Genomic DNA, 19,773 nt, shown 5'->3' on the forward strand with positions numbered 1-19,773 from the left:
GTCACCAAGCATACAGGTGACTTGCAAAGGCGACAGACTCGCTCAGGGACTGGGATATTTTCTCTCGCTCCCATGATCCTCAGAGTAGGTAATTGTTCCAATCTAAATAGGATGATAAATCGTCTGAGTCTTTTCATAGGGCAGAGGTTCAGATAAGCTTGGAGCTTCATATAAGTATACAATCTGTATTTGATGAAATGATAGCTCCTTAGAGTGCTCAAGTGTGAAAGGTTCTCGAGCCAATCCCAAAGGTCCACCCTTTTCCAAGTGCTTTATGTACTTCCTTAGTGTAAGATACCTGTCTATGTATCTAACCTATGTCAGCGAGAAATATAGTCATTGCTTTAAATAGGGGTGAAGTGGTGTGTTTCTTTACCACCTCTTGGTGTATCACAGACAATAGAGGGTTAGAGCAACAACTAATCATTTTGAGGTACAACCCGGCTCTCCTTTTGAGTACCGTGGCTTTAAGTGATGGAAGACCCAGTTCCAGTCTTATCAAAGCCATCGGTACTCCCGGGGACAGTCCCAGTATGCAACGCCAAAATTGGCCTTCCATCACTTGGAGCCAAGCTAAGTCAAACGAGAGAAGGGCTTCAAGGCCATAGGTGATCATGGGCATGAATACTTGTATATACAAGTGCCGTGTCCCCCACAGCGTAAAGCCACCCTGCTTATTAGTGAATGCAGTAATCAATGCAGTAACTTGCGCTGCCCTGATTTTGCGACCTTGTCTGCATAAATGGTAATCGCCATTAGGCTCAATTTCAACTCCGAGATACCGGTAGGAGGGAGCATAAGGTATATTTGTTTTACCCACCATCAAGTTAACTCGAGAGACTCTTTTCCCAGTGAATCTGAGCACTTTAGTCTTGTCTAAGTTTATGGTCAAACCATTTGTACTAGCATATTCCCATAAGGTAGTAGCAGAGCGCCATAGCCCACTGATAGTGTTGTCAAACACTACCGGGTCATCAGCGTATGCTAGTACAGTACAAGGCGCCTTGCCGATTTTAGGTGGGCAATTATCAGTTTCGGCTAGTACTGCCGGAATGTCGTAAACATAGAGGTTGTAGATGAGAGGTGCAGTAACGCATCCCTGCTTTACCCCCCCTGTATTGGATCACTTTTTTAGTCTTGTTGCCTTCTTGGTTTAACCTGAGGCGAGCAGAAGTGTTTTGATGCAGGAGTCTCAAGTAGTGCAAGAGACCTTCCGGACATCCCAATGCTTCAAGTTTCAGCCACAGTCGGCCTCTAGGGATGGAATCAAAGGCAGCCTTAAAGTCAATATATAAAGCATACAAAGGAGGCTGCCCCTTAGAGAGTGCCCGTGTGCAAATTATGTCCATTACCATAATGTTGTGTGAGGTGGAGTAATCCCGCCAAAATCCACTCTGGAATTTACTGAGTATGTTGGCCTCGTCAACCCATTTCTGTATTTCGCTTAACAGTGAGGCAAAAAGTTTGCCTGATATGTCCAACATTGATAATAGCCTGTAATTGTTGGGATCGGCACAATTGCCCTTTTTGAAAATGGGGATGAGGACTGCTGTTTGCCAAGAATGCGGGATTCTCCCCTCCGCTAAGACCTTTTCAAAGAGAACTGTAAACACCTCCGCCCAGAATTCGGGGTAGTTCATAATCACTACGTTTGCCAGCCCATTTGGGCCAGGGGCTCTTGAGGACTTAAGAGTTTTAATTTTGTTCCAAATGACCACCGGGGAAACTTCAAAGGGCGGGTAAGTAGGGGCCTTAGACAAGGGTATCTTAAGAGATTCCCTCTCCCCGTGATTACGTTCTTCTAGAAATTTTACCCAGGTCTCCTTGCTAATAGGGTTAACTAGTTGGCATTTACCATTCTCCCTAGTCTCGTTCAGCAGAGACCAAATACTGCAAGAGTTCCTAGAGCAAATAGTCAGTATCAGTCTTTGGTAGGCACTATTTTTCTCAGCCTTTTTATATGCTTAATGCTCATTTTATAGCTATATTTGGCTTTTCTAATCCTCTCGCGGTAAAGGGCTGCAGGCAAGTTCAAGGTCTTAATATTATGAATTTCCGCTCTCAGCCCTCTCTTAGCATCTCTGATTCCTTTGTTGTAAGGTTGACTAACGCCCCCTGGTCTTAGCATGTGGCTCACTTTAGTCACGGCATGTTTTCCAGAAAATGCCAGAATCCATTCTTCAATGGTGTGGCGATGCGCCACGGAGCCCACGGGGGGTGTTGGGCGCGAGCCCACGGGGGGTGTTGGGCGCACCGGTGATCGGGGGCCCTGAGAACCGAGGCGGCGGGTCGGTTCCTTCACTCTCGGCTGTCATCGGCGCCGAGAGTGAGGGAACGCGAGTCGCAGCTCAGAGATGCGGTAAATCACGGCTGCACTCACCTGGGGGGAAACCCGACCCCGAGGGGGGTGGGACGACGGCGAGGGCTCTCCATGGCGCCGTGGGAGGTGGGCGACCGGTCCGCCAGTGTGGTGAGTCCTGCGGCGGCCCCAGAGCAGGTCGCGGCTGGAAGGGACCCAGAACCCGCCCATATCCGGCGCGATCACGTGATCGCCTCGGACGTTTCTCTGGAACCCGGAAGCAGGGAATAGTGCACGCTGGCATGGCAGCCTTTATGGGAGGCGGGACAACCCCTCAGCAGCCAATAAGATTTCAGCTAGGCCAGGCTGATGCCGATTGGTGGGGACTTGAACATGAAGAAGCCTATAAAAGCGCGCCAAATAAAACTAACGAGGTTCTCTCATTTTTCAGGAAAGGGAAGAGGAAGAGGAAGGAAGACCGGAGTGGTGGGCCTATCCGGACACCACGAGATAGGACAAAGTTGGGGATTGCCTCAATCTATTCTGAAAGGGTCAAAGACTGGTGAAGGAAACCAGAGGACTATATTCTTTGTTTTGCTAAGGACCCTTAACCCGTTAGAAATAAATATTATTTCAGCATCCGCCTGTTTCCTGAAGTCTAGTTTGTCACACTGGCGACGAAGGTGGGATACCGACAACGACATGGAGGCACTGATCAAAACTCTATCAGAGGGGCAGCAGCAGCTACAACAATTAATACAGCTGCAAACCCAACAGGCGGCTGCCGATAGACAAGCTTTCCAGCAGGCCATCCAGCTGCAGGGTACTATACAAACCACGGCCCAGGATAAACAACATGAGACCATAGCCCGTCTCACGGATGTGGTGGCCAACACCAGGAATCAACCATTGGTGCCATCAGCTCTACTCCAGAAATATAAGGAGGGGGAAGACCCTGCCTTCTTTTTCACTAGTTTCGAGAGGATCGCCAGGAATGCGCAATGGCCTCCAGACCGCTGGGGACAATATGTCGCCCCCCTGCTATCCGGGGTGATGCAGGGTGCCTATCAGGCGGTAAACCCCAACGGTAGCACCCCTTACGGAGAAATCAAGGCCGCAGTCCTGGACCGGTTAGGACTATACGAAGAGGCGTACCGGATACAGCTAAGAGAGGCCCGACTCAGGACGGGAGAAAGCCCGCGCCAATTGTACGATCGTATAAAAGACTTGGTCGAGAAATGGCTGCTACCTCCCACCCCAGCGAATCAACCCATCCTCGACAAGATCGTTTTGGAGCAATTTATCGAAGCCCTACCGGGACAAATGCAGAGGTGGGTTAGACAGCACCACCGGCCTACCTTGACCGAGGCAGTAGATATCGCCTCAGCATACCAGAAGGCGGGTCACCACAAAATGCAGCCAACTGGAATAACAGCCCGGATTGCTATCCCGATATCTGACCCCCTTGCATTCAGGGGCGTCAGAACCCTAACCCCAAGATGGAGACACGTCGACGACATCTCCCGGAAACCGGAAGACAAGAAACCGGAAGGTGAGGAAAAACACCCATTGGCAGCACCAGGATATAACCAACCGCAGTGCTACGAGTGCAACGAATGGGGCCATATAGCCAGGTTCTGCCCCAGAAGGAGACCAGCCGAACCGATGGACATCGGATACCTGAGCCCTGGATCGGAGGAAAGAATCCCGGGTCCCTATGTGGTGGATATCCGGGTGGACGGCAGACCATCGCGCGCTCTCCTTGACAGCGGCAGCCGACAGACCGCCATTTCACCAACCGTGAGTAACACTCCCTATTTATCTAATAAAACAGTACCAATTAGATGTATACATGGGGATGTGAAGTGTTATCCCATGAAGGATGTGGTGGTAGAACTAAATGACACAACCACTCCCTTAAGGGCTGCCGTCCTGCCGTGTCTACCTGCCCCGGTAGTTATAGGGACCGATCTGCCAGGATTTGGACAGGCCATGAATGCCCTGGAGGAAAAGGAAAAGATTCTGCACGGTTCCGACATACCAACGGCGGACTCCGCTTCCCTGTCCCCTTTGCCAGGAAGGAAAAGACGAACCCGGATGGAATGGTGTCAGGCTAGTTACATGACCAGACCCATCGACTGGAGTCTGGAGGAAAATGAAGACACCATTAGGGGGGAGACCCTAACTGACCCGACTCTACAGGTACCACGAGAAAGGGCAACACAAGAAGGGGAACCCGATCTAAGTAAGGGACCAGGGTTCCTACTATGCCGGGGTCTGCTATATCGAAGATATAAGGGCGAGGATGAGGTCGCCAAAGAGCAGTTGGTGCTACCAAGGAAACATCGTGCCATAGTCGTACAACTGGCACACAACCATCCTCGTGGCGGTCATATGGCTTCCCTTAAGACTCAGCAAAACCTATTGAAGCGATTTTACTGGCCGGGTATCTACAGGGAAGTAGCGCAGTTCTGCAAAAACTGCCCTACATGCCAATTGACCAGCGGTGTCCTACCAGCAAAAGCGCCCCTGCAGAAAATGCCTCTCATAGCGATTCCCTTCCAGAGAATCGGCATGGATATCGTTGGTCCTTTGGAACCTGCTAGCAGGGGGTATAGATATCTGTTGGTGATCGTCGATTATGCCACCCGATACCCGGAAGCTTTTCCCCTAAAGGGAACATCAGCCAGAGTCCTGTGTGATCAGCTTATCCCGTTTTTTGCACGAGTGGGGTTGCCTTTGGAAATAATTACAGACCAGGGTACGAATTTCATGTCCGTCCTTCTACGGCAAGTATGTGAACGTCTCCAAATTAATCAAATGAGAACCTCTGTATACCATCCCCAGACAGATGGACTGGTCGAACGGTATAACCAGACCATCAAGAAAATGCTGAGAAGGGTGACCGGGCCGGACGCTAAGAACTGGGATCGGGTGCTGCCTTTGGTGTTGATGGTGTTAAGGGATACACCCCAATCATCCACTGGTTTCTCCCCCTTCGAACTTCTATTCGGAAGACAACCCCAAACAATATTGGATCTGGTTAAGGAAGAATGGGAAGCCAGCGAGGAAGTATCACTCACTGAATATACAGAGGAGCTAAAGACCCATCTGACGGCTCTGTGTACCTTGGCCGAAGCCAACCTCAGCCAGGCTCAAACGACCCAAGAGAAGAACTATAATAAGGGTAGCCGAATGAGGACCTTCAAGCCTGGAGACCAAGTACTAGTACTCCTACCTACATCTGCAAACAAACTATTGGCCAGATGGAGGGGGCCGTACAAAATCACGGACGTGCTCAGCCCAGTAACTTATCGGGTGCATCAACCTGATAGGACCACGACCAACAAAATATATCACATCAACCTTCTGAAGGAGTGGAATGGGCCGAGTCTGGGCGCCTTCGCCGAACCCGTGGAACCAGAATCAGAGGAAACCGTGAACACTGTTCCCGATACCCTCGAAGCCATCAATTGGGGTGATGTCCTATCCCCGAGAATGAAATCAGACGTCGTGAACAAGTTATTCCCCTACGCCGATGCCTTTTCTACGTTACCCGGTCGGACCAGTGTACTGGAACACGAGATAATCACAGAGCCAGGAAAAACCATAAGGCTCAGACCATATCGAATCCCCAAAGCCAGGCGAAGAGTTATCAATGCGGAAGTCGATGAAATGCTGCAGAGGGATATCATTGAGCCATCCAACAGTGTATGGTCGTCTCCCATAGTGCTGGTTCCCAAGCCGGACCGGTCTGTCCGCTTCTGTATGGACTACAGACAACTAAACACGATTTCCCAATACGAAGCATATCCTATGCCGCGGATGGACGAACTCTTGGAAAGCCTCGGAGCAGCCCTCTTTTTAAGCACCGTAGATTTAACCAAGGGATATTGGCAAATTCCCTTGCGTTCCCGGGACAAAGAGAAAACCGCCTTTTCCACACCAAGGGGACTCTATCAATACAAGGTTCTACCATTTGGACTACACGGCGCTCCTGCCACGTTCCAAAGACTAATGGACATCATCTTACGACCACATGACGGATATGCGGCCGCATATCTGGATGATATTGTGGTGTATAGCGAGTCCTGGGAAGCCCATCTAAACCATTTGGAACTGGTGGTGGCCGATCTACACAGGGCTGGTTTACATATAAACCCGAAAAAGAGCACGATCGGAACCCATGACACCAAATATCAGGGGCACATAGTGGGGGGGGGGGTCCTGAAACCACAACTATCCAAAACTCAGGCTATACACGATATCCCGACTCCCATCAACAGAAAACAGATACGAGCGTTCCTGGGGCTCGTTGGGTATTATAGGAGGTTCATACCCGACTTCTCTTCGGTGGCCGCCCCCTTGACCGATGCTCTGAGGCTCAAAGGTGTTCCAAACCTGACCAACAACCAGAGCGCCCTGAACGCCATAGAACTCCTGAAACATAGGATTTCATCGAATCCCGTACTTTGTTGCCCGAACTTCCAAGACCCTTTCTATCTACAAACGGACGCCTCAAACCAGGGTTTGGGGGCTGTACTCTCGCAAGACCGGGGGGGCGACCTACGTCCTGTATGCTTTATCAGCCGGAAGCTACTACCTCATGAGGCTGCCTATTCCACCATAGAGAAAGAATGTCTGGCCATCCGATGGGCCATCGATTCCCTCAAATACTACCTGTTGGGCCGCCGGTTCACCTTGTACATGGACCACGCCCCCTTGCAATGGCTTGCGCGACATAAAGACACCAACCAGAGAATGCTCCGCTGGTTCCTCTCCCTCCAGCCTTATGACTTCCTCACGTTACACAAACCGGCCAGGTTTCAGCTGGTGGCCGACTACCTGTCTAGGTGTGCTTCCCGGCCCGAACGGCCTGGGACTGGGGTGGGGATGTGTGGCGATGCGCCACGGAGCCCACGGGGGGTGTTGGGCGCGAGCCCACGGGGGGTGTTGGGCGCACCGGTGATCGGGGGCCCTGAGACCCGAGGCGGCGGGTCGGTTCCTTCACCCTCGGCTGTCATCGGCGCCGAGAGTGAGGGAACGCGAGTCGCCGCTCAGAGATGCGGCAAATCACGGCTGCACTCACCTGGGGGGAAACCCAACCCCGAGGGGGGTGGGACGACGGCGAGGGCTCTCCATGGCGCCGTGGGAGGTGGGCGACCGGTCCGCCAGTGTGGTGTGTCCCGCGGCGGCCCCAGAGCAGGTCGCGGCTGGAAGGGACCCAGAACCCGCCCATATCCGGCGCGATCACGTGATCGCCTCGGACGTTTCTCTGGAACCCGGAAGCAGGGAATAGTGCACGCTGGCATGGCAGCCTTTATGGGAGGCAGGACAACCCCTCAGCAGCCAATAAGATTTCAGCTAGGCCAGGCTGATGCCGATTGGTGGGGACTTGAACATGAAGAAGCCTATAAAAGCGCGCCAAATAAAACTAACGAGGTTCTCTCATTTTTCAGGAAAGGGAAGAGGAAGAGGAAGGAAGACCGGAGTGGTGGGCCTATCCGGACACCACGAGATAGGACAAAGTTGGGGATTGCCTCAATCTATTCTGAAAGGGTCAAAGACTGGTGAAGGAAACCAGAGGACTATATTCTTTGTTTTGCTAAGGACCCTTAACCCGTTAGAAATAAATATTATTTCAGCATCCGCCTGTTTCCTGAAGTCTAGTTTGTCACAAATGGCATTGACAGACATGCTGTTGAAGTCTAGGGAGTTTACTGAGGGAGTGTTTTTGAGGGCTTCCGTAGCTAGTCTAATGTTTTTTTATGACCATACAATTCTTGAGCCTGCATTATTGATGTTAATTCTGCCAATATTCAAGATGGGAGTGGTATGACTAGGTACTCTGAGAAAGCATTGGAGCATCGCATGATCACTCCAGTTAGTATTAATCACTTTCATGTCAGCAACTTTTGTCTGCATCTCAGGGCACATGAATATGTAGTCCAAAGTGCTGGCAGCTGACCCATTTGTCCAAGTACGTTTCCCCGGCCTATCCCCAGACGTGCGGCCGTTGATCATCTCAAGATCCCATATGGAAAACAATTATAGCCAGCCCAACCCCTCAGCCTCCCTTTTTTCATGGGCCATTAAACAAATTGTACTGAGGTTAGGGTTAGGTGATACAAAACCATCCCCAATCATGTGGCAGTTAAAATCCCCCATGACCGCCACTGCGGTGTTACCAGGTTTCATTAACCAAGATGACATTAGGGCCTGTACTGCTTCTTGTAAGCATTCACTAATATTAGCACCTGGTGGATTGTAGAGGTTAACAAGGAGAAACGTAAAAAAGCAGCTTTCCTCTTCATATTCGACCTCCACTGCCACGAGGTAATCACAGTGGACCCTTCGGGAAACCCTTGTGTTTACCACCCCAATGAGCAAACCGCCAAAAGGACGGCCCCTTATGCCCCGTTTTGCGAAAGATTGATATACAACAAAACCATCCCATAACAGAGGGTCCATTGCCCAGGTTTCTTGAAGACAAATGCAGCTATGTTTACCAAGAGAGTCAACGGAACCCTCTGCCCTCAATAAGTGGGCAAAGCCTCTGCAATTCCAGGTGAGAAAAGAAAAGGCTCAATGATTGTGTAGAACCCCCGGGAGGGATTCCATTAGCCACTTTAGATTTTTCATGTCCGCTTGCTTAAGGCAATTAAGCGCAGTAACTGGAGCTGCAGTGACGTCAGGGCAAATGTTAGGGTCCACTTCATTCAGGTCCACGTCAATGGCTACGTCAACAGCCATAAATTCTTCTTTGTATTTCCTGATCAGCCGTGCTGTTGACAGAAAAGTGCAATGTAAGGCAGAGACGTAGGGGTTCGGACCTGACAGAGGTTCTACAAACATAAAGTCGTCTGACTTCAATACTCGAAGTTGGGGAATACAATAGAGTCTGACTAATAGCTCAGATCGCGCAAGCCAAGTGTTTTTGCCACTCTGATAGAGGTTCTTAATGAGGCAGATGCGGTTCGCATTGATGTCTTTAGGGTCAATCCCAAGTTCAGGATGTGCAGGCACCAATAAATTTCCCTCTTGTACGGGTGCTGATGGTAGATCAGTAACTACTGGTGAGCTAGGTTCCAGTTCTAGATCTAAATCTTTCAAAAGGTCCTCGTCCAAGTCCAAGTCTTTCAAAAAATCCTTGTCCGCGTTCGGGTTAATGGGTTTGTCTTCAGGCACCAACCAGCCAGCGAGGTAACCTTTGGCCGTTGGTGCCAGTGCAGCTGCTCTAGCTAGTTTTTTCTTAGCTTTTTTTGAGCATATGTCTAGCCCTGACCGTGGCTCAGCATTAGAGGGTAAGGCACTTATTTTGGATTTTTTATTTTTAAGCGCCTTCCTTGCCAGTCTACGTTGTTTCCGTGAGAAGAAAACATAAGGACTTTGTGTCGTCTCAGGGTCAGCAGCATTCTCTTGAAGTGTGTCGTGGTCTCCAACACCGATTATGGTTTCTGATGGCTTGGCTACAACGCCCTCCATGTTGTCCTGGTCGTCACTTCCTTCCACAATATGTAAGGCGTCAGATAGATTAGCTTCCGCTTCTTCACGAAGATGATCCTTCTGGTCTAATGCCATGATAAGGGTGTTGTTATTAGTCAGGATACGACCTGACATTTGAAGTAGAATCTTGAGTGCAAATTGTAGGGCAGCAACTGATGACTGCAATTCGGCAATCTCAGTTGAGCCAGGATGTTGGCAGTCCAAGTCCACGTCCTCTTTGTCTGGTGGGTCCTCCATAGATGCCATTGCTAAGTTAGGGGAGGCAGACAAACGTCCGCTACTTCCAATGGAGTTATGTAGTCCAGGAGGAGTGTTCATATTGCTTATATTATGGGGTAATGAGCCGCTTATTATCGTCAGAGGGGTGTGGGATGCCATCCCTCTCTGGATTTTTAGGCACAGGTCTAAGAGGGACTTGTTGTCAATGTCGTCGAAATTGATAGTATTAATTAGCGCACTGCCATTAGAGCCTGGGACTGCAGTTTCTTCGATAGTAGTCGAGTTTGTTTCCGGAGGAGGATTTACTGGAAAGAATTCGGTGATGGCGCCTTGGTCCACTGGCTTGGCGTATTTCGCCTTCTTCTTAGATTTGTCACCCTTCGTATGAATCTCCATATTCCCCTCTAAAGGTAGGGTCTTAGTTTTCCGTAGGTTGTAGCTCGAATGGGAGGACTTTTTCCCCTTCCTGCATGTCAAGGGAGGGAAGGAGGTCAACGGCCACCAAGGTTGTCTATTCAGAGGAAGGGAAACTTTCCCTTACAGGTTTAGATAATAAATATGAGGGTTAATGAGAGATGATTATTCCCTTCAACCCCGAGATGATAGCAAAAGGTGAACCACAGCCTCAGGGGTTGACCAATTAAGTCCTTACACCCAAAGGCCGGAGAATTGGACGAAAGTCAAGGTATCGAAGCACCCAGGATCAAAGGCCAAAGCCCAGTCTCCTGGGAATGATCTATAAGCCAGGTTAAATGTGTCTTGCAACTTCTGCTCTAATGAGCCAAGAAGGTGCAGCAGTACAAGGCCCAGTAACTGCACCCGTGGACCACACAAGCCAAAATAAATAAGGGTTGCACACTACAAGGGTCCACAGGAATCAGGGTCTCATCAGATATCAAATATGTAGTATTAGCTAAATTAGCACAATAGTTGTGCTACACTGGCCAATTATTGTGCACAGAGCGTCAGGAGGAGAGATCACTGGATGGAGGCCAGATAACATGACAACTAGCCCGCGAGCAGCAAACTCCCGGCTCTTCACTCACCTCCTGCAATGTCCCAAGGGGGCCCTTGCACAAAAAAGGCCAACCAGTAAGATCCAGCAAGGACACGGAGCTGCGCCACAGCTATTCCGCCGGCCCGCCGCTGTGCCGTTGTTATACTGCAGCAGCGGCTCCCGTTGGCGCAGCACCGCAGAGAAAAACGCCGGGTCCCGGCCGATGCCGCTGTACCAGGAAACGGAGCCTGCGAGCCGCAAGTCGCTAGTGCTCCAGCAAGCCACGAGCGGCGCCGCGTTCCCTCCGCGTCCACGTCCAACTGCAAGAGGAAAGGACCCTGCAACGTGTGTAGCCGTGTCAAGCCGCACCCCCGATATGCTTTGTACACTCAACCACAAGCATAGAGGCCGCTTCCGACACAAAAACATTTTGCTTGGACTTGGTGATGACTTTCCCTTGTCCCTAGGTGAAGGGAAATCTTTTTCCCCTGTCACCTAGTCTATTACTCTTTTTATGGGTGACCATTATAGGTGGTCTCTCCATGGTGTATGGTTGAAGTTATAGATTTACAACTTTTGGGCTTGGGCTGGGTTTCCCCTTTGGGCTCCCCTGTTAATTTCTCTTAAATGTACTCGGATGAACTACCATTACCAAATGTACTATTACCAAATGTAAAGGGGGATTTCCATCCCCCTTTACATTTTATATAGTGAGCCAGCACACTCCACCTTATGTGGAGTGCTGGGGGGATACAATGTATCCCCCTGCGTACCTACCTGTATCATTTTTGTTACAATTGCAAGTTTACTTGAATGGCTGGTGGCAGTGGTTTTACCTTTATGACTTTTAGTCTTTATTACTGGCAAGACTGTTTATTCAGCCTCAGTAATGTACAGAAGGACTACCATTCTGCTAGTATGGTGGGTTACATTTTTGCCATTTTTAAGTATGATTGTTGTTTCTGCGGTCTTCCCCTGACATTCTAGGCGGGAACAACCTCAGTGGATGTTTTGTCTTCGGCAGGAATCCTTTGTATTCCCTGCCTAGGCTCCAGATTGTTTGAGAAGGCAGGAACTGAGGGAGGAGCCCAAAACTCTGCAGCACTTTGTCTTCCACCTGGTCTGAAAGGTGAAAGGAACCAAGTACCAGTTTGGGGCTGGTTGTCCTGATATAAATGCTAACATTTCTTTGCACCAAGCTACAGCCCTCTCTCCCTCCTAAAATAAGCCTGGCTGCTCTGTCCATGCTACCAACAGTCTCAGGTAGTACTAAGAGTGGAGCTTATGTACTGTCTCCGATGTATAGTTTTATGAAGCCCTTAGTTGGACTTTAGAAAAACGGTCCTAACACAAGCTATTCACTTTATCCCAAAGGCTGTGCTAGAATAGCGATCCCGAGGAAGTCCAGTATCCCAACTGCAAGAGAGATCTTGACACCTTAAAGTTTGCCTCATCCGGCTTCGTTTTGCTTTGTGAGTTCTAAGATAGAAAATCTAATTGTCACTTGGATTTATCTACATCAGGAAAGAATAAAAAAAAATCATAGTTTAGTGCAAAGCATTTTGTCAGTTCAACCAAGTCGCGTGTGCACTTTAGCCAAGCATTACAGAGGATTCATAAGGAGGCAAAAGCATGTTTTGATTATGCTTGTTGTGCTCTTTGAAGATGTGCTGGGTATCATGTGGAAGCACTTCCCTTCCAGGTGGGAATACTACAGATATGAAAATGGTTACCCTCTTCTGGAAGGCACAGAGAGCATTCTAGAACATAGAACCACTTATTTCAAGTGTTTGTTCTTGGTAGAGTGATTTCACATTGCTGGGCATTTTAATGGTTTGTGCTCTATATGAAATGTCTCAAAAAAAGATTATTTCTTCACCAGGCAAAATCAACAATAGAGATGGATGTGATTTTGGAAAATTGTTTGAAAGAAAAAAGTCTGAGGCAAGTACCATGAAGAAAGCATGGACTTCTAGTTAAAAAAAATAAGTAGGGATTCCAAGATGGCCGCCGGCATAGTGTGACGTGCCAACGGCTGCTCCGACCCCACAGGCCAAGATTTGGAGGTTCCACCACCCCCTTCTTGTCAGCCGGGCATCCCGGCGGCAGTGGAGGCTAGCCTCCTTTGGGGGCTGCGAGAGAGTTCAATTGCGGGGCCCCCGGGATCGAGAGGTGCAGGTAAGTGCGGCGCCAGCGGGGAGGACGGGCCGCACTGACGTAGCATCTGAGATTGGGCGGCCCGCGGGCGAGAGCGGAGTGGAGCGGCAGCGGACTTCACCTGTGTGGATGGCCCCGGCGCCCCTGTGGGGACGAAGGTAGCGCCTGGGTGGCGGCCCCGCATCGGGTGCAGGAGGAGCGCGGCACCCCTTGGCAGAAGGAAGAGGGGTGGGGAGCCGGACCACTCCTGCCCCCTCTCGTTGGAGATTCAGGCCCCAGAGGGCGACGTGCGACTGGGCGGCGGCCTCCGTGGAGGAGCCCCCGCGTTTCGGAAGGTGAGGAGCAGGGGAGGAGTAGTGCCGCCGCCCCCCCCGGACTGTGTGCAGGCGGGCGAGCCGCCCAATAGAACTGTGACGCGGCGTCTGTTCAGTAGCGGCTCGCGAAAGGTGGCCGCAAGCTGCTCGCAATGGGACGGCTCCAGGAGACCCTGTAGAGGCAGGCGAGGCACCTTGGGGAACCTCCCGGCTAGGTATAATGTGAGGGGCACGGTGCCTTTGGGGCGGGGGAAGCGTGTGTGGGTCCTGTTGGACTGGCGGGTGAGCCGTGTCCCCCGTGCTATTGGACTGGCTGGCTGGCGAGCTGTGCCCCCCCACCCCCCGATCGTGCTTGGTGTTCTAAACTGCCTGGGGAGAGGGGCTGGGAGGTTCAGTGGTGTGGTGGCATGCAGCCAGATTGGTGCCACAGAAGACGCATGCAGAGGTGCTGTAGGTGAGAAGTCAAGATCCTACATTCTGGCTCTTCCTCTGGTCTGGGCCCTCGCTTTCCGCAGGGTGAACATTAGTGGAGCGCTGCAGTCTCCTGTCCAACGTAGAGGATTGCCTGGTTGCAATTGGAAGGGAGCGGGGGCTCCACACAGGGGGGGGGGTCGCCCTCTCGGTCCCCTTAGAGGAGAAGGAGTGCTCCCCGTAGGAGCCAGACCCTCAACTTTTTTTTTTTTTTTTAATAAACGGGTTGTGGCCGGCAGAGGGGTGTTCCTAAACTGCGGGGCTGTCCCGTGACGCCTGGAGTGGCTTGGCCTTGTCACAGATATCTTCCAGATCTAAAGGAAAGTCTGGAGGGGGTGGTCACCCTGGCAGTGCTGCGCATGGAACTCTGCCTACGCTATGGACTGCTACAGATACTAGGGAGGGGCATAAATCTGGCGCAGCCGCTTCGCAGGAGAATGGAGGTGGCGAAGCAATGGCGGAATCGACACAGATGACAAGGCAGGATCTCAGAGGGGAAATGCTGGAGAGAGTCGTTGGCCCAGGCGTTCCAGGAGCAGTTCCAACTCATGCGAACTGACCTCAATACCGCTCTGGGCGATATATGCCGGGAAGTCGCTCAATTAGGAGAAAGGACGGATTTACTTGAGAGGGGACTAGAGGAGAATGAGCGAGAGACAATGGCTAATGCCGAGGCCATAGACCGGCTGGACTCCGCGACAAGGAATATGGAGATCATACTGGAGGATCTAGAAAATAGGTCTCGGCGGGTTAATGTTCGAATTAAGTTGTTGCCCGAAGCTGTGGCAGATCATCAACTGAAGGAGGAGTGCCAGAAGATTTTCGCCGAGCTTGTGGGCGAAGATGACCCGCGCTCGATAGTTCTGGATAGGGCCCAAAGGGTGGGTCGGGCATTGGGAGGAACAAACCCTAGGCCGCGGGAGGTGGTGGTGGCCTTTGCTAGGTATGGTCAGAAGGAAGCAGTGTTACGGGCAGCCAGACAGAGAGAGCCAGTTCTCTATAAGGGTCAAGAGATTCAGTTGTATCAAGACCTGGCTGCAAGAACGTTGTTGAAAAGAAGGAATATGGGCCCGGTCCTCAGAGAGCTGGCAAAGAAGGGGATCAAATATAGGTGGTCCTTCCCTTTTGGTCTGGTATTTACGTGGGAGGGGAGTCAGAAGCGAGTGACCACGCTTCAGGAGGCGGCCAGCATTCAGGAGGCGGCCAAAGGGAGAAGAGCAGGCCATGGGAATGGTCGACGGTGGGAGAGCGAGGAAAGAAGAAGGGGGCAGGGCTCGGCCCCACGGGTAAGAGGTTGGCTCGAAATGCGGAGGACAAGGGCGGTGGCAATGGAGAAGGGTCTGGGGCTCCCTAGGAGCTTTGGGGCAGCAGATTGGGGGTGGTGGACACATGGGGTATGAATAGCGCCTGGGGGCGGGGGGGGGGAGTAAAACATATTGGAACAAGAAAGGACGAGGTCGTCCGGTGAGTGGCGGGAGGAGGGTGGGAGGGGGTTCGGCCAGTCCTAAATTGGGGATTTTGGGCTGGGGGAAGTTGGGTGGGGGGAGGGGATTGGGGAGGAATGAAGCAGAGAAGCCGGAGGGATCAGAGCTGGGGGGGTGGGGGGGGTGGGAGTCTGGGAAACAGAGCTGAGAGGAGGGCTAACTGGAAGGGGTAAGTCGTCATTTTGCTCTTAGGTGGGTAACGCATAATGTGAGGGGTTTCAATTCCCCCCTCAAGCGGGCGAAATTAGAAAGTTTTGTTAGAACGCATCTCTCGGATGTTGTGGCGCTGCAGGAGACACATTTGTTACGTATTGATCAGGGCCGCCTGCGTTTGAAAGGCTTTCCGCAGATCTTTTTTGCCTCAGGTCCGGCTAAGAAGGGGGGAGTGGCCCTGGCGTTTGGTAGAGGGGTGGATTTCAAAGTTCAAAACGTCCTTGGAGACAAAAACGGGAGATACCTCATGGTGAAGGGGGAGTGCAGAGGGGAAACATACACCATTGCTTCGGTGTATGCTCCGAATGCGGGACAGGAGCGGTTTTTGAGGGAGCTTCTAGTGGCGCTGGACGGATTTGCGAGAGGACAGATTGTCCTGATGGGAGATTTTAATCTGGCATGGGATAGACGGTTGGATCGGACGCAGCATGCGGGCGGAAGAGGAGGAGGAGGGGTGGCTTCTCCTCTACTGAGGGAGCGGTTTGTGGGGGCAGCGTTGAAAGATGTATGGAGGGTGATGAGGGGAGAGGAAGAAGGTCATACTTTCCTGTCGGATGTGCACAGATCCCAATCGAGAATAGATTACATTTGGGTATCTGCCAGCCTTGTGGGAGGGGTTGAAGAGGTAGAGACAGGCACAATAGGTATTGCAGATAACAAGGTGGTGCAGATGAAACTGCGATTGGGCAGGCGAAGACCGGAGATCTGGAGTTGGCGCTTCCCAGGGGAACTTCTGAGGGACCAGTTGATTAGGGAGGAGTTAACCACTTGCATTAGATCCTTTTTTGAAAGAAATAATGACACAGATACGAGTCTCAGCATACGGTGGGATGCTTTTTAAGGCCACCCTGAGAGGGGAACTCATAGCTCTAAAGGCAGAAAGGAACAGGCAGCTGCGTATGTTGGAGGCTCAGCTGGAGGGGGAGGTGGAGGCGGCGAGAGTGAGGTTACGGGAGGCCCCCTCCAGGAGTGCGTATAGGGTGTATAGACTGACCGAGGGGCAACTGAGGGTTTTAAGGACTAAAAAGGCCAAAGAGGCGATGTTGAGGGTGAGGCAGCTGTACTATGCGAAAGCGAATAAGGCGGACTCGTTGTTGGCGCGATTATTAAGGGGGAATAGGGAGCGAAATGCGATCATGGCTATAAAAGATGAAAGGGGGGGGCTTTCTCGCTCGGAAGACATTGCAGAACGCTTAGTTAGGTTTTATGAGGCTTTGTACACTCCGCAGGACCCGTCTTCTCAGTCCCAGCGAGATTTTCTGGGAGCCATGTCCCTTCCGCGTCTTTCTGGGGAGGATGCCGAGGCATTGGGGCAGGTCATTTCGGAAGACGAGGTGCGTGCTGTCATCGCATCTCTCCCCAATAACAAAGCGCCGGGCCCCGACGGGTTCCCGGCCTCCTTTTACAAGGCTTTCTCCAACATGTTATCCCCTTATTTAGCACAATTATTCAATTCATTTGGCACCTCGGGAGGCATTACCCTGTCCATGGGAGAGGCAAAAGTTTCTTTAATCCACAAGGCAGGCAAGGACGCGGAGGATTGTGCCTCCTACAGACCCATAGCACTTATTAATTTGGACGCGAAAATGTATACAAATATTTTGGCTAAGCGCCTGGAGGCTTTCCTGCCTACGCTAATCCATCAGGACCAGTCGGGGTTCATCCAGGGCCGACAAACGGCAGACAATATTAGGCGTGTGGCCCATCTGGTCGAGAAGTCGCAGAAAACCTCCACTCCGGCGATCCTCTTGGCGCTGGACGCTGAGAAGGCTTTCGAACGGGTGGAGTGGTCTTTTCTGTTTCTGACAATGGCAAGAATGGGATTGGGGGAGAGGTTTATACGCATGGTGCAGGCAAATTATCGGGCTCCCGTGGCGCGCTTGGTGGTGAATGGCATGGTATCACGCTCTTTTAAGCTTTGCCGGGGTACGAGGCAGGGGTGCCCCCTCTCGCCGCTGTTCGCTTTGTATTTGGAACCACTTTTGGTGGCAATGAGGGAGGATGTGGATATTCGGGGTGCCCCCTTTAGGGGGCAACAGCATAAGGTGGCCACATTTGCGGATGACATGCTACTCTCATTGACGAATCCAAGGAAGTCCATTGGGGTGTGAATGGCGCTCTTAACCAAATTTGGGGAGGTTTCGGGTCTAAAGATTAATTTGCAGAAATCTGAAGAATTGAATCTTTCGCTGGAGGGAGTGGAGGCCAAAGCTGTGAAGGAGTCCTCTCCTTTTAAGTGGAGCCCAGGAGGGATACGGTATCTAGGGATCAAGGTTACTCCTCAATTATCGGGGTGGTTTGGGGCAAATTATCCTTCCCTTCTGACCGCAATTAAAAAGGATCTCAGGAAGTAGAGCTCCCTAAAGCTGTCGTGGCTTGGCCGGGGCGTGGCGCTGAAAATGGTGATCCTCCCGCGGCTGCTCTACCTGTTTCAAGCAATTCCATTGGCTATCCCACCCAGCTTTTTTAGGGAATTGAATAGAGCAGCTAGTGAATTTATCTGGGACGGTAAGAAGCCGCGCGTGGCCAGGCGACTGTTGATTGCGTCAAGAGGGAGGGGGGGGGATTGACTTTGCCAGACTTCCGCCGCTATTATAAGGTGGCACAGTTGCGGGTAATTAGGGAGTGGTTCTCAGCGGATTATATCAAACACTGGGTTCAAATGGATAGAGCGGTAGCTCAGCATCATTTAGGTGAGGTACTTTGGCTTCCGCGAAGGCTCAGACCGGCGCATCTTTATTTGAGTAGTATCACAAAGGGTCTGGTAGATATATGGGATGAGGTCGTGAAGAAACTGGGGATTAGTACGTTCCCGTCACCATTCACCCCCTTTTTAACAATGGGGACTTCACACCAGAGTTGGAAAAGGGGGCGTTCCAGCGGTGGGAGGAAGGGGGATGCAGGGTCATTAGGGACCTGTTCCGTAACCATCAGGTGAAATCCTTTGAAGACTGTAAATGGGAATTTGGTGTGGGCGAAGGGGAAAGGCTCTGGTATTTCCACCTCCGACATTGGGTGATGTCCACGGAGATTCGTAGAGCGGCAACCCGTGAGCTGACTCCTTTCGAGCGCTATCTACTCACGCATGGGGGATCTAGAGGGCTGATTTCGGATCTTTATAGGCTTAGAGGCTATTGGCCAGATTACTAAATGGCCATATATGATTAGATGGGAGGAGATGATTGGCAAGGAGGTGGAATGGGAGGAGTGGGTGAAACTCTGGAGACTGATTCCGAGGGTGGCTAGGGCTGTTCTACTTCAGGAAGCCTGGTATAAATATTTGCTTGGTTGGCATTACACGCCGGCTCACCTGCATGCAATTTACCCAGGGGTTTCGAATAGGTGTTGGAGGGGTTGTGGCGAAGAGGGGACAGTGGCTCATATTTGGTGGGATTGTCCGGCTATCAAGTCCTTCTGGGTGGTTGTCGCAGGCTTTGGTCCAGGCCCTGGGGGAAGGTGTGGGTCCGGACCCTAGGCTGATTCTTTTGGGAAGAGGTCGGGAATCGGGGGAGGGTGGGAAGAGAGTGGGGCAATGCAAAGCTGAAATAGTTTTCGTATTGGCTACGATGGCTCTTATTGCCCAGAGGTGGAAGAGCCCAGCGATTCCGACGGAGCAGGACTGGTTGAGGAAAATGTGGGGAATAGTGTCTCTAGAATGGGCTTCATTTGCAGCTAATAATAAGTTGGGGGATTTTGCAGAGGAATGGGGAGAGACTTTGGACTACCTGAAGGGAGACTTTCGGGAGCAATGGCGACCGCAGAGACTTAAGTTGCTAGACCTTCATACCGGATGAGTTGTGTTGGAAGGGTGGAGGGGGCTTGGGTGGGGTCAGGGAATTAGGTGGGAGGGGTAGATTTAGGGGGTGTTGTCACTTTGGGGAACGCTGGGATGTAGGGATTTCGTGGTGAGGGGAGGAGGGTGGGGGAGAGATAAGGGATTAGGAGGGAGTTGAATTGTTTCGTATTTGCCTGTTGTATCCTGTATAAAATTCAATAAAAAGATTTTTTTTAAAAATAAAAAAAAATAAGTAGAAATCAAACAATGCAGCATACACAGAGGAGGAAATAACCTGTGAATGAACTTCCATTGCCCGTGGACAGACAAGCACATAA

At 51.2% G+C, this 19,773-nt stretch overlaps 1 protein-coding gene across 2 annotated transcripts in view; it reads right to left on the minus strand.

Moving 5' to 3' along the window:
* Positions 1 to 19,773, minus strand: part of PRADC1 (protease associated domain containing 1) — a 186,413-nt gene that overhangs the window by 35,862 nt on the left and 130,778 nt on the right. The window lies entirely within an intron of this gene.

Source organism: Ambystoma mexicanum, chromosome 6q (genome assembly GCF_040938575.1).
Source record: "Ambystoma mexicanum isolate Mex_15411 chromosome 6q, UKY_AmexF1_1, whole genome shotgun sequence".
NCBI classification, from domain to species: domain Eukaryota; kingdom Metazoa; phylum Chordata; class Amphibia; order Caudata; family Ambystomatidae; genus Ambystoma; species Ambystoma mexicanum.